We start from the raw sequence: 13,609 nt of genomic DNA, 5'->3' as shown, positions 1-13,609 counted from the left end.
AGGATGATGGATTGGACAAAGAGGGTAAAATGTTTTTGATGGAAGCAGGATCTAACTTTCCTCAGCATGTGAAGACTGAAAAAGCATTTTTTTACCAAGGATTGGAGGTGGTTCTAACCATGCACTGAAGGGCCAAAGTTTTATTTCAATTATTTATTCATCTTAATGCACTTATAGACCGCAATTCTACAAATTCTAAGCAGTTTACAACAAAAGCCTTCACAATATAAATTTAAATGCAATAATAAAAATCTTACTGATAAAACATTCAACCATAAAGCTACAATCAAACATCCAAACGCTGCAATAAAGCAGAATACGTAGGAAAGGGACAGAAGCAGCATTTTTTTTGTCCCTTACACACCACACATGAATGCCTGGGAACACAAGGTGAGCGCTCGAGAACTGTATTCGGTAACGAGGGGACATGACAGACATAGTCATATATCTTACAAACTTCAATATGAACATAAGAATAGCCTTACTGGGTCAGAACAATGGTCCATCCAGCCCAGTAGCCCGTTCTCAAGGTGGCCAATCCAGGTCACTAGTACCTGGCCAAAACCCAAAGAGTAGCAAAATTCCAGCATCTCAAAGAATAGCAAGATTCCGGAACTCCAATGAGAGCAACATTCCAGAGCTGAGATTGTGATGTCATAATGCTTCATTCGACCAGAATGCCTCAGAGCCAACCTCATCAGGGATGTTCAATAGCTTGATTGTCCTTACTTGGCACACGTAAGAGGATAAGAACAGCCATACTAGCTCAGACCAATGGTCCATCAAGCCCAGTAGCCCGTTCTCACGGTGGCCAATCCAGGTCACCAGTACCTGGCCAAAACCCAAAGAGTAGCAACATTCCAGCATCTCAAAGAATAGCAAGATTCCGGAACCCCAATGAAAGCAACATTCCAGAGCTGAGATTGTGATGTCATCATTGCACAGTGCCTCAGAGCCAACCTCAATAGTCTAAGCGGGATAGTACCAAAGCGTAAAGTAGCTGGGCGAATTTGGATTCTGAGAAGTATGCACGTATGGATTTTAGCTGGCAGAGGTAGTAGAAGCTTATAAAAACAGGGAGTGAAACTCATGGCAGAATTAGTACAGTGGTAAGGCTAGGTGGGGGCTAATGAGTAAAAGAAATGCAGGCGGCAGCTCAAAGGCTTGCTTAGTCGTATGAAACTTTAGAGGGCTCAAGGGGCGGTGTTGTTAATGTACAGGAAGAGAGGGAGTAGGGCTTCTAAGCTCACTGAGGTATCCTGCACAGAACAACTATGATTTTCCAACCTTAAGCAACAGGAAAATGATAATCACAAAGCAATCAGCTGTTTGGCACTGCACCGAATGCCAAAGTATTTTTTTCCAACAAAGCTATCCAGTAGCAGCATTATGGGCTGGGTTCAGTGAATGGCGCTGAAAGTCAGGCACCAGAAAGATCCATGCATTCTATAAAGGGCGCCCCATGACATGTGCCTTTTATAGAATCTTAATCGTTATTGGAAGCTCGATACCGCTACTAATGATCTTCAGAAAAGAAATAAAAACGATACTCTTCAAGAAATCACTGAATCACTCTTAACATATCAATTACCCACCATCCTCCTGCCTTCACCCCGCCCCACAGATACTACCAGTTCTTCTCAATTTCTCTTGAATTCACCAATGATCTACTGTATCCCACCATTTATATCTCTTTTATATCTCTTTTTGTTGTTTTTTTTGTTGTTGTTTTTTTTATTCTTTATTTATATTTAACACAAAAACAATCAAGAAAAAACTTCTTGTTCAGAATATTGAGAAAGACATTACAATATATAATAAATGAATATATAATACAAAGAAAATAGTTTTCTTAATCAATCTTTAGTCCATTATTATAGATCCAAGAATATTAATGAGTGAAAAGAGGAAAATGGAATCATCCAATTAAACAATAAGATAGCAATTTTCTGACTGTGGTTACAGGATTAACTATTAAATTTAACTTGATGTTATTGGACCCCCTTCAAGGCGTTTCATGGTGAGAAAACCTGTTAACTGAGATGGTTCAAAGAATATATATGTATTGGATCTATATTTTACAATACATTTACATGGATATCGTAAAAAGAAAACTCCCCCCACTGCTGCCACCCCTGGTTTAAGAAGCAAAAACTAGCGTCTACGTTTTTGGGTTTCCTTTGTCACATCTGGGAACATCTATATCTTATGACCAAGAAATTCTTTGTCTCTATTTTTGAAAAACAATTTCAGTAACCAATTTTTATCAGGTGTTAATACCACCGTAAGTAAAAGAGTAGCAGGTTTTACTATTTCCTTAAGAGATGTTTCCAAAATTGTTGTTACATCTATTTGAGAATTCTGATTTTGTTCCAACGGAGAAGATTCTTCTTTTATTTTAGTCGGCAAATAAAATACTTGTAGGAAAGGAGGAAGCATATCTTCAGGAATATTTAATATTTCAATTAAATATTTTTTCAACATTTCTTTTGCAGATATCGTTGAAGTTTTAGGAAAATTCAAAATTCTGAGATTATTTAAACGAGAAGTATTTTCTAAACTTTCAACTTTCCTTCTTAAATTGGTATTATCTCTGATTAAAGTACCCTGTACCTGTTTTACTTCTAATAGTTCCTTCTCAATTGAATCCACTTTAGTTTTCAGTAGAGAAGTATCTTCTTTCACAACTTTAAATTCTTCCTTTTGTTCCAAAACTTTCTTTTCCAATTCTAATATTTGTGGAGATAAAGTCTGTCCCGAGCTTGCAACTAGGTCCCAAATTGAATCCAGGGTGACATTAGTAGGTTTTATTGAAGCAAATATACCTGATTGTATTGATTGAATTCCTCCAGTCTCAGGGCTTGTCTCTCCTCTGCCTTGTTCTTCTGACTGCTCCACCGCTGTTTTCTGCCTCAGGATTAAGGACTTCCGGGGCCAAGCTCAGAATAGCCTCCCGGGGTAGAGAGTCCACCACTTCGGTTAGACTGTCGTCCCTCGGTGAGCTGGCTCTCTGGGGCAGTGGAGGCGGGGATCTTACGTCGGGGCTCAGCGTCGACTCAAGCCCAGGGAAGTTCACTGCCGCCTCACTCGTTGCCGGAACTTCCAGCGGGCGAATCCCCGACAAGGCTGGGTCCTGTTGTAAGCGCCTCAGAAATTCGTCTATGGTTACCGTAGGAGGGGTATCTGAACGCCGCGAGGCTCCAACTGCGCTTCTACCCCTTCTCTTCGGCACTTTGCAAAAAGGTAAAGTAGAGGAACTATTCCAAGAGCGTCTCACCCACAATCATTCCATCGCGCCCATCCTATATCTCTTTTTGTAATTCGCCTTCTCAACTTCTCTTGAATTTACCAATGATCCAATATTGTAACCCACCTTTTATAACTCTTTTGTAATCCGCCTTGAACTGCAAGGTAATGGCAGAATAGAAATCTCTAATGTAATGTAATGTAATGACTGGGGAGTCAATTCAGAGTGGTTTTCAAAAACATCTGCAATGGATTTTAAATACAGATTCAGATAGAAACATGGATGGTAAATAAAGGCCAAATGGCCCATCCAGTCTGCCCATCCGCAGTAACCATTATCTCTTCCTCTCTCTTAAGAGATCCCATGTGCCTAAACCATGCGCCTACCCCACGCTTTCTTGAATTAAGACATGGAATGTTGCTACTCCTTAGTCGTACTGCAAGTATAACCGAAAGTTTAACAAAGCTGCCTAGACGGAACTATACGTAGCAACTTAGGCAATTTAAAACCAGGTCTAAGTGCCCAGAAGGTATCCAAAATGACCAGATAACCACTGTAGAGAGAAAGTACAGACCCCACACACTCAACCAGTGACCAGTGATCACTGATATACCCCCCCCCCCTGCCATAAAATCGTAATAAAAACTGAACAGAGCTGAACAGAGGTGGCTTAAGTAGTCTGGAGGGTGGGCTAGTGAACCATAGAGGAGGACCCAGGCCCATAAGCCACTCTAAGCACTGCATTCATGGCGAAACATGTGCACTCACCAAAACTCCCCAACCCTACTGTACTGCCATATAGTTGCTACCTGCAGCCTTAAGGGCTATTGGGGTTGTAGACAGGTGGGTCTAGTAGGTTTTGGAGGGGCTCACCATGACCTTATAAGGGAGTTGTGGTGAGATGTTTATGTGGCACCCTTTTTGTGAAGTTCGCAGCTGTGCCCTGTAAGGTGCCCCACTGCTCTGTTGCCATGTCTGGGTGTCCAGTCCTTCACTTTGCTGACCCCTCCCAAGTCCAAAAGGTCTTGTTCTAGGCGTTTTTGACTTGGACAATTTTTTGGACGAGAACAGGGTATAAAGTTAGACGACTTAGCGGTCTGGCCAATGAAACGGCTGGACGTACAATTAGACGATTCTCGGAAAAAAAAAAAAAAAAAAAATTGGGGACGCATTTTTCAAGAATGGACTTTAAATGCTGCTGACTTTGGGCGACTGGCGACTAAGGCCCAAAACGGACTTAAGACGTTTCTTTGGATTATGTCCCTCTAAACTGCCAGTCAAAAATGAACTAGGCTATTTTAAAATATTGCTTTCAACGTTAAGGCCCTTTAATCAGGCAATCACGGTTCACAGTGCCGAAAGACGGCAACATGTGTAATGGAATCATTACCAAATTCCCCCCAACCCCCTTTTACAAAGCCGCTAGGCAAAAGCCCCAAAGCCCTTTAAATCCTAGAGCTTCGGGGCAGTTAACGCAGAGGCTTGTGCAGATGAGGACGGAGCTTAGGCATTGGTGGAATGAGGCATTATGACATCACAATCTGAGCTCTAGAATGTTACTACTTATGATTTTAAAGTGGTTGAGGCTTGTGCAGATGAGGACGGAGCTTGCAGGAATGGGGCAGGGACAGGAAAAGAACTCGGGCGGGGATAGGACAGGAAAATGAGTTCCCGCGGGGAAAAATTTGTCCCCGTGTCATTCTCTAATAGACAACAAAGCTGTCTCATTTTTAAAATCTCACCTAACTGTAATGCTCCCGCTTGCTCAACCAAATTCTCAAGGAATGCCAGCTTGGAAATCTGCCTGCAATTCTGTCGCACTAATAGATCTTAAATCACTGTCCTTCAGAACATGCCTTACAATAGCTTCTTTTCTCTGAGCTGAAAAAAAAAAGAATCCTTCCTACAAAGAAACATTAACAGTCCAACCTACTAGCAAAAAAAAAATCACAGATTATGCAACTAGGAAAGCAATTATGGGTTCACTAAGAGCACCTGAGACTTTTTTGTTTGTTTGAAGTTGTCCAACCTGTCTTTGGGTCACAGCGTCACAAGAATGACAACTATTGTGGAGGTGTGGACCCTGATCACAAACTCTGGACCAGACTCTACTCACTGCCTCAGTTACTTTCACTTTATCTCCAGAAAATACAACAAATGTATCAGCCTTAATACATTAAGGGCACATAGTTTCCCTTCATCATCCTGCCGTAGTAGCCTCTTTACAATCTTCTATAATAAAACCCTTACCCGCGCATGCGTACTTACGATTCCGTGATCCCTGCCACCATGATTTGTGACTCCGTGGCTGTGTTCGATTTGCCGTGTGTGCGGCGGCTTGCGGTGCATGCGGCGGTTGGAGCGGTGCCGAGAGCAACCGCAGGAGGGTGTCCTTCAGTGAAGCGGACAGGGTGCTGTGAGGCGTCCGGCTGCTCCTGCTGCACAGGGAAGTGGAGGGGGAGAGGGAAAGGGGGCTGCTTTGGGGGGAGGGGTGTGCTGAGCGGCAGGCAGCAATCTTCGTTTGCGCAGGGAGGGAGACAGAAGGGGGCCACGGAGAGACATGCAGGCATGGCGCAACAGAGAGAGATAGGCAGGCAGGGGGCCAGGGAGAGAGAGAGACAGAAAGAAAGAAAGACAGACAGACAATAACCAAGGAGAGAGCAAGAGAAAGAAAAACAGACAGACAGGGGGCCAGGGAGAGACACATACAGAAAGAATGACAGACAGAAAGACAGCCAGCGGCCAAAGAGAGAGAGAGAGACAGAAAGAAAGAAAGACAAACAGCGGCCAAGGAGAGAGACAGAAAGAAAGAAAGACAGACAGACAGACAGAAAGACAGACAGACAGACAGACATCTATTCTAGCACCTGTTAATAATAATAATAATTTTATTCTTATATACCACCATACCGAAAAAGTTATAGGCGGCTCACAACAGACTAGTCCTAAATAACTCTCTTGGTTTACTAGGAGACAATCTCATTTTCTTTACAAAGAATGCCTTCTTCTCCTGCCTGGCCCACATTACAGATATTTAGATATAAATGATAAGTTCTCCTATCTTCGTACAACCCGATCCTTTTCCAGCTTGCGCCCTGCTTGCCTGAGCAAATACAGGTCCTCTGTAAAACAAAGAAGCAGAATAACGATCCTGATCCTCTTAAGAGCAGTATCACCTGGTGAGTGAGACAGTGAGTCCCAAACCTGAGGGAACCCCACGAACAGAATAGTGATGAAATGCCATCCAAAACGAAAACGGCAAAAGAACTGTACGTCCTTAAAAAAAGTTCATTGATATCTGTGAGAAAGACAAGGAACTTACACTTCACTACATACGTTCCCGACATGAAGAATTGGACTTGACGCAGCTGTGTCAGGAGTCACTCAGGGCTCCTTTTACAAAGGTGCGCTAGCGTTTTTAGCGCACACTAGCCGAAAATCTACCGCCTGCTCAAGAGGAGGCGGTAGCGGTTAGCGCGCTGGGCATTTTAGCGCGCACTATTCCGCGCGTTAAGGCCCTAATGCACCTTTGTAAAAGGAGCCCTCAGTCCAAAGTTATTGTCAAGCAGTTATATGTGGTACATCTCTGCTTGTAATTAAAACCGCTAACATAAAGATGGTAAGCTTCGTATCAGTGTCTATGCTGACCGTGCTCAGCACTTGTTTGGTTTGGCTTTTTTTTTGTGGGGGGGGGGGGGTTGTTTGTTGTTTTATGCATTTAAAAATTGGACTAATTAATTAAAATGAGGTAAAATAATTAACACTGCTGCCTGTGTAACTCAACTGCAGAAAGCTCCTCTATTGTGTCCTTATGCAATATTTACTTAATAAAAGAAAAGCAAACATTCAAAAAAAAACAAAAACCAAAATGACTTGTTTTGGACTCTATTTCCAGTTCATAGTCATTCGCACCGGGGCTTCGGCGCACTGACATTGCAGCACAGACAAATCAGCGCAAGACCCCAGCACGCTGCCTAAAAAGTGACTTTTAAAGAGCTCCGACACAGGGTGTGAATGGGGAACCCCCCCCAATTTACTTCATACTCTTCACGCTGCCGTTGGGGGGGGGTTGGAACCCTCCATTATAGAGTAAACTTAACTTTTTCTTGATTTTTTAGGAAAAAAGTTAAGTTTTCTCTATAATGTGGGGGGGTTGCACTGCCCGCACCCCCCCTAACGGCAGCACGAAGAGTATAAAGTAAATTCTGAAGAGTATGAAGTAAAGTGTGGGGGGGTTCCCCCACCACACCCCCCGTCGTAGCTCTTTAAAAGTAACTTTTTAGACGGCACGCTGGGGGTCTTGCGTCTAATTGTCTGCACTGCAATGTCGGCACGCCGAAGTCTCGCGCGCTTTTGCCCCGTCACCATATTTCCTCACTATTCTTCAGTTTCTACATACGTTAGATAGATTGTGAGCCCACCGGGACAGAGAGGGAAAATGCTTGAGTACCTGATTGTAAAAACCGCTTAGATAACCTTGATAGGCGGTATATAAAATCCTAAGAAACTTGAAACTTGATAAGGTCTTTTCCTTCTTCATTGTTCTGTATCTGGAGGAATCCCAGCCAGTTTTCAGGATATACACACTGAATATACATTGCCTCCTTGGTATACAAATCCAGGTTCAAGCATATTCATTGTGGATGTCCTGGAAACCTGACTGGCTGGGTTTCCCCCCAGGACAAGTTTGGGAACTCCTGACACATCACTTGGGTCCACCTGATCCTTCACAGAATCCTCCCCTGACAGAAAGTTATCGCCCAACACTAAAAGCTGTTACTGTATATACTCAAATATACTGTGACACGAATATAAACCGAAGTAACCTTTCCCCCCCCACAAAAAAAAGAGGAAAAAAGGTTGACTTGAATATAAACCGGGGGGGGGGGGGGGTGTTTAATATTCAATTGCTTTCTTTTTTAAGCTCTGGCATTTCTGTGGACTTGATCATTGACAATTATTGCCTTGGACTTTTTTGAGCATTTGTATGTCATGTTTGAAGTAGATATTCTTGTATTTTTGTTATGTAATTGTAACAAATAAATAAATAAAAAAATATATATGTATATTCAAGTGCAATGCCATGCCAGGCTGTGCACCCTGTTCCCCTCCCTCCCTGCTTTGCCAGGCTCTGCATCCAGCTCCCTCACTGCGAGCTCAGGGCAGCCAATCAGCTAGCGGCTCTGCATGGGCAGGAGCGAAGGAAGGTCGCTCCTGCTGTGGTTCACTGCTGGACCACCAGGGATTCTACATGTACATGGGGAGGCGGGAGGTAAGTAAAAATTCTTAGAATTGGCTGGGACAGGGGCCCACCACTGAACCACCAGGGATTTAAAAGGTACACAGGGGAGGGGGAGGGAGGTAAAAGTTAGTAGAGTCAGTCAGGAGAGGAGACAGAAGGGATCCCTCTTGTCCTGGCCCACCAGGTCTCACGGCAGGTCTAGCAGAGGCCTGCAAGAGGTTCGGGGGGGGGGGGGGGTCAATGCTGTCCCAAATATAAACTGAGACCCCCATTTTTTTGGCCCAAAAATCTCGGTTTATATTCGAGTATATTCTCCACCTACATATTTAAAAGGCACTAATGAACGATCTTAATGGAGTAAACCAATCAACTAAAACAACTTCTTGCAGACTTATTTTATTTATATTCAGCATATCCTACAATTCTATGCGGATCACAAATAATTCAGGTACTCAAGCATTTTTCCCTATCTGTCCTGGGGACTTAACCCACCTAGCTAAAGCGCCCCTTCTTGAATTAAAAGTCTGCTACTTTTCAGACTTTAAATCTGGTCCCTCCTCTCCTCAAACACTTATTTATCTGATCTGTTTTCATTAAACTATAAGCTTGCTGGACCAAGCATCTGTACAGTGCTGCATTACACACACGTACTAACTCAATATATTTTACTAGCTTTGGAAAGCTACGCTTCCTTTACGAGGCCAGTGAAGAATGAGCTAGGGACAGGATAGCCCAAACGTACACAGAGATTATAGGCTATACTGCAAGGGTGGTGTGGTGGGTGTTTTTAAAGCTTTATGGAGTTGTAAATTCTGTTTGGGCTGCTGGTTTTCTCACTCCTCCACCTGCACGTCTCCACCCCTAATCCCTTTCATTGTGGTGTTTTACAGATCTGAAAACAAACACCCCTCACCGCCAAAGTGTAATTTTGCTGTCTATTCCAGCGCCACCGTCTCTAGCTCATTCTGCCATGACCCCAGTAAAGGCAATTGAGCTATATTAAGTTCTTCACGTAGTCCAATACAGAGCTACCACCTGCAGCTTATTGGCTGATCAATATTTCTAGCTCTCCTAATTCATTCCTGCGGCTGGTCCTCACTCCAGCAAGTTCTGTATTTTATTGTTTCAGCAGAGCTGCTGTTACCATTCCAGGAGGGAGACTTCTTGGCTGGTCCTGGTTTTAAACTTACATCTCAAAGCAGTGGAGTATTTCTGGTCCACCTTTCTATCCATTGAAATCAATGATGTAGGTCCCATAATGCACCAGGATGAGGTTGACAGAAATCCAGGACTGGCCAAAATGTCTCCCTCCTGGAATGGGTAACTTTGCAGCTCTGTTTTAGCTGCTGGCACAGAGATGCCAAGGACGGGGCCTGAGGAGTATGAGCAAATCAGGGCCTCCATAAACCTAACACTAACCCTAACCCCTAAAAGGGTTAAACCCCCCCTCCCCGTAAACCTAACCTTAACACTAGATTGAAAGTGAATATTTTGAGTGTAGTGGGGGGTTCCCCCAACCCCCTCCTCAAAAAAGTTCAGGGCGGTCACCGCTGCTGCGTACATTTGTCCGTGCGTGCAAATGTCAGGGCACAATTGTCACTGCTCAATTGTCCCCCGTGCATTTAACAGGTCACCGCGGTTCCTACATGCTGCCGGTGACTGACCCAGAAGCCCTCTGACGCATTTGTGTTTTGCATCAGAGGGAAGGCTTCCGGGTCAGCCGCTGGCAGCGTGTAGGAACTGCTGCCGATGACCTGAAGAGAAAGAGAGGCTGCATGGGCTGGGGAGGGGGCGGGGAGGGAAAGAGAGAAATATGCCCACCCACTTTGGGCTCAGGCCCGTCCAAAATTGGCTCGCTGGCTGCGCCACTGCTCAGCACCCTGAGATTGTGAAATTGATCCCAGCCTGCTCCTTGTGACTCTCAGGCAGCCAAGTCACTTAGGGCCAGATTCTGTAAGAGGCTCCTAAATTGTGGCTTATATTAATTACCTAAACAGGCTTTAACAAACTCATAATTGGAAAAAACGTTTAATTGGTCAATAGGCGCCCCTCCGATTCTAATTGGGTGTGTTTGGGGGTGGAGATAGGCGTGATTCTCAAAACCTTGGCCTACATTACTTGGCCTAAGTTTTGTGATAGGCGCCGTTAGACATGATTCTGTAAACAGTGCCTGTGATTGACACACGACTGGTGCCTTTGTTCAAGGTGCCTGCCAATTTAGGTACTATTTATAAAATGTGGCCCTTAATCCCCCCATTGCCCAGGTAGACTGTGAGGGACAGATAGGGAAATGACTTAAGAGCATCTAATTACTATTCAATGCATTGTAAAAAGCTTTGGGTGAATCTCTTCATAAAAAGGGTGGTTAATAAAATCTAAATAATTAAATAAAATAAAAAACATGCAGCATGTAAAAATTCCAGCCCAGTCTGGATCAACACGAAGATTTCTGTGTAAATATTTCAAGTTTTTATTTATAATGCCAAAGTATGTCAATGCTTTCTGAGTATGCCATTTACTAGTAAATGGTTTGTATGCATTTTTTTTTTTTTCATTTGCCAGGTAAAGGGTGACTAATTTTGGAAACACTCCAGAAGAACTGCCTCTGATTGGTTCTTGGGGAAGCACCTTCAATGATTCACCTGCATTAAGAAATCCCAGTCCGCCTGTAATCACATCCTAAACCTGCACCTGTGTATCATCCAGCACTAGACAACACGCTTTTAACGAGGAGGAATGTATTTGCCAGAGCCAGATGTCAAAGCAAGCAAAGAAATATTCAACTAATGCACTGGAGGAATTGCCTCAGGGTTGTCTGCAGAAATGCAATTTGTACATAAGCTTGTGTCCGATCAACAGGACTCAAGGTGTGTCACAGGAAGTTACAAGGGTGGAATTGTTATAAAAAAAAAAAAAGAGGGAGAAATGCAAGTATTAAAAATAATGTGCTTAAAAAAACAATAAGTTAAAAAAAAAAAACTACATCCTGCGTAGTCATCTTCCAAAACAACTTCTGAAAGATAGGACACCGTGTGCTTATATATTCTTTTTGTCGGAGGGAAAGGCTGTTCTTATTTATGAATATCTATTTCTAGTTTTTATAAACTGTGGAAATGAACTTCCAAAAATTGTGGCTTCTGCAATCTCATTTGCACACAATGTCCCGCCTACAGTAAATAAAAAGGATCAGTACAATCACTCCCCCCCCCCCCCCCACTGGATGCCATTAAGGGCAAATTCTGAACCCTCCGTATTGCCAGTCAAGCGCTGGCCTTGAGCTCAGCAAAGTCGTCTTGCCGGACGCGCTCTTTTTTTTATCACGCGCCTTCCTCCCGGGCCCGACCATTCTGGAACGTTGCTAAGTCACCCCCAAGCGCTCGGATTGGTGCGCGCGGCCCCCCCACGCGTACGTCACAACGACAGCGGAATCGCAAACATGCAACTCGAAAAGAAAAAAAAAAAAAAAAACAACACCCCACATGTCCTGTGAAAAAAAAAAAAAAAAAGGGGCCACCCGGAACCTCTACCTCTAGACCCGGGAGATCCCCTCTACTCTCAGCATGCAGATTCACCAGTATCCCCAGAACTTGAGAGCCCCCCCCCCACCTCATCACAGAACCGAAACTGCCTCTATCCCCCCCCCCCCCCACAGAACACTCAAAATTCCCGCCCTCTCCCCTCAAAAGCAGCGATGCGCCCTTCACCCACAGAACCAAGGATTTCTTTTTCGAGTCCTTACCTCAACCCCCCACCCCCTAGAGCTGACCATTCCTTCCCTCTGCTGCTAGATATAAATACCCGCTACACGATCTGACACTCTCCTCCTCCCGAGCTCCGGCGCTACAGTATAAATCGTCTATAAACCAGCTTGGAAAATTTGCAAAACACAACTGCGAAAGGTTTTCCTTAAGGGGGGGGATCGCTTTCACTTTCCTTGCTGCAGTGTATCTCCCCCCCCCCCCCATCTAGCCATGCTATTTCGGCTTCCTCGCACTTTTTCGGCTTCGCACTGGCTTCTTCGAGCCCTGCCCCCCAAGGATGCTCCAGGGCAAGCAGCCGCCTGGAGGAGACGCGACACCCGTCCGCGGCGGTCGAGGCTGGCTCTCCCCCGGCAGCCGGGGGGGGGGGGTCCACTTACCGGATCCGGCGCTGGCCTCTCTCGCTCCCCCTCTCGAGCTCGGGGGATTAGGACGCCGAGGATCGAAGTTAACGGAGGAGGCGGCCCGGCTCGTCCCCGCCTCCCGCCCTCCTCCTTAGTGACAGGCGCCCCTGAAATCCGGCCCCCGAAGCCACCCAACGACACCCGAAACTTTAGGGGCCGAACAGTTGTTGGCAAAGCAATAATTGAAGCTGGGTGAAAAAAAAAAAGAAAATTGTATTTTTGACTGACTTGGACTGCTGGCAGGACACCGTAGACATATTTAGCTGCTGGAGTGGGAACTGCAATGCTCTTTCTCGGTTGCTGTTGGGTTTTTTGCTCATATGTGGCAGTTTGGGATTTTCTCAGCTTTGGAAAGTACTGTAGATTTCTTTGGGCTCCTTTTACTAAGGTGCTTTAGGGCCTTAACATGCGGAATAGCGCACGCTATATTGCCACACGCGCTAGACCGGGGGTGTCCAACTTGTGGCCCCATGAAGTATGTTGTGTGGCCCTTGTGTGGCCCCTGTCGAGGGCGATGCAGTGTTTTCCTCAGGGCTGTGGAGTCGGTACATAAATGTTCCGACTCCTCGTACCCGAAATTTCCTCCGACTCCGACTCCACAGCACTGGTTAATTTTCAGATCGTTAAAATGGAATGTCAAGTTGAGAGAAATGAGCATTTTCGACACCACCTTCTTTTTGCTTTTAATCAAGGTTCTAAGGCCGCAGAAGCTGCTCGCAACATTTGTGCTGTGTATATAGTGGGTGCTCTAGCTGAAAGAATCGCTCGTGATTGGTATGCCAAGTTCAAAAATGGAGTTGGTAGATAAATGTTCCGACTCCAGGTACCCGAAATTTCCTCCGACTCCACAGCACTGGTTCATTTTCAGATCGTTAAAATGGAATGTCAAGTTGAGAGAAATGAGCATTTTCGACACCAACTTCTTTTTGCTTTTAATCAAGGTTCTAAGGCCGCAGAA

At 44.7% G+C, this 13,609-nt stretch overlaps 1 protein-coding gene across 2 annotated transcripts in view; it reads right to left on the bottom strand.

Annotated features, from left to right (window-relative positions):
• The window catches only part of LOC117363385, a 468,971-nt gene extending 456,233 nt beyond the window's left edge, over positions 1–12,738 (bottom strand). For both annotated transcript variants that reach the window (XM_033950994.1, XM_033950995.1), the window contains exon 1: positions 12,628–12,738. The gene's annotated coding sequence lies outside the window, so the exon portion shown is untranslated. The remainder of the gene's footprint in view (positions 1–12,627) is intronic.
• Between the last annotated feature and the right edge of the window lie 871 nt (positions 12,739–13,609).

The sequence above is a fragment of the Geotrypetes seraphini genome, chromosome 7 (genome assembly GCF_902459505.1).
Source record: "Geotrypetes seraphini chromosome 7, aGeoSer1.1, whole genome shotgun sequence".
Taxonomy (NCBI): domain Eukaryota; kingdom Metazoa; phylum Chordata; class Amphibia; order Gymnophiona; family Dermophiidae; genus Geotrypetes; species Geotrypetes seraphini.
The sequence above is the reverse complement of the archived record's forward strand: the minus strand, read 5'-3'. Positions and strand labels throughout refer to the sequence as shown.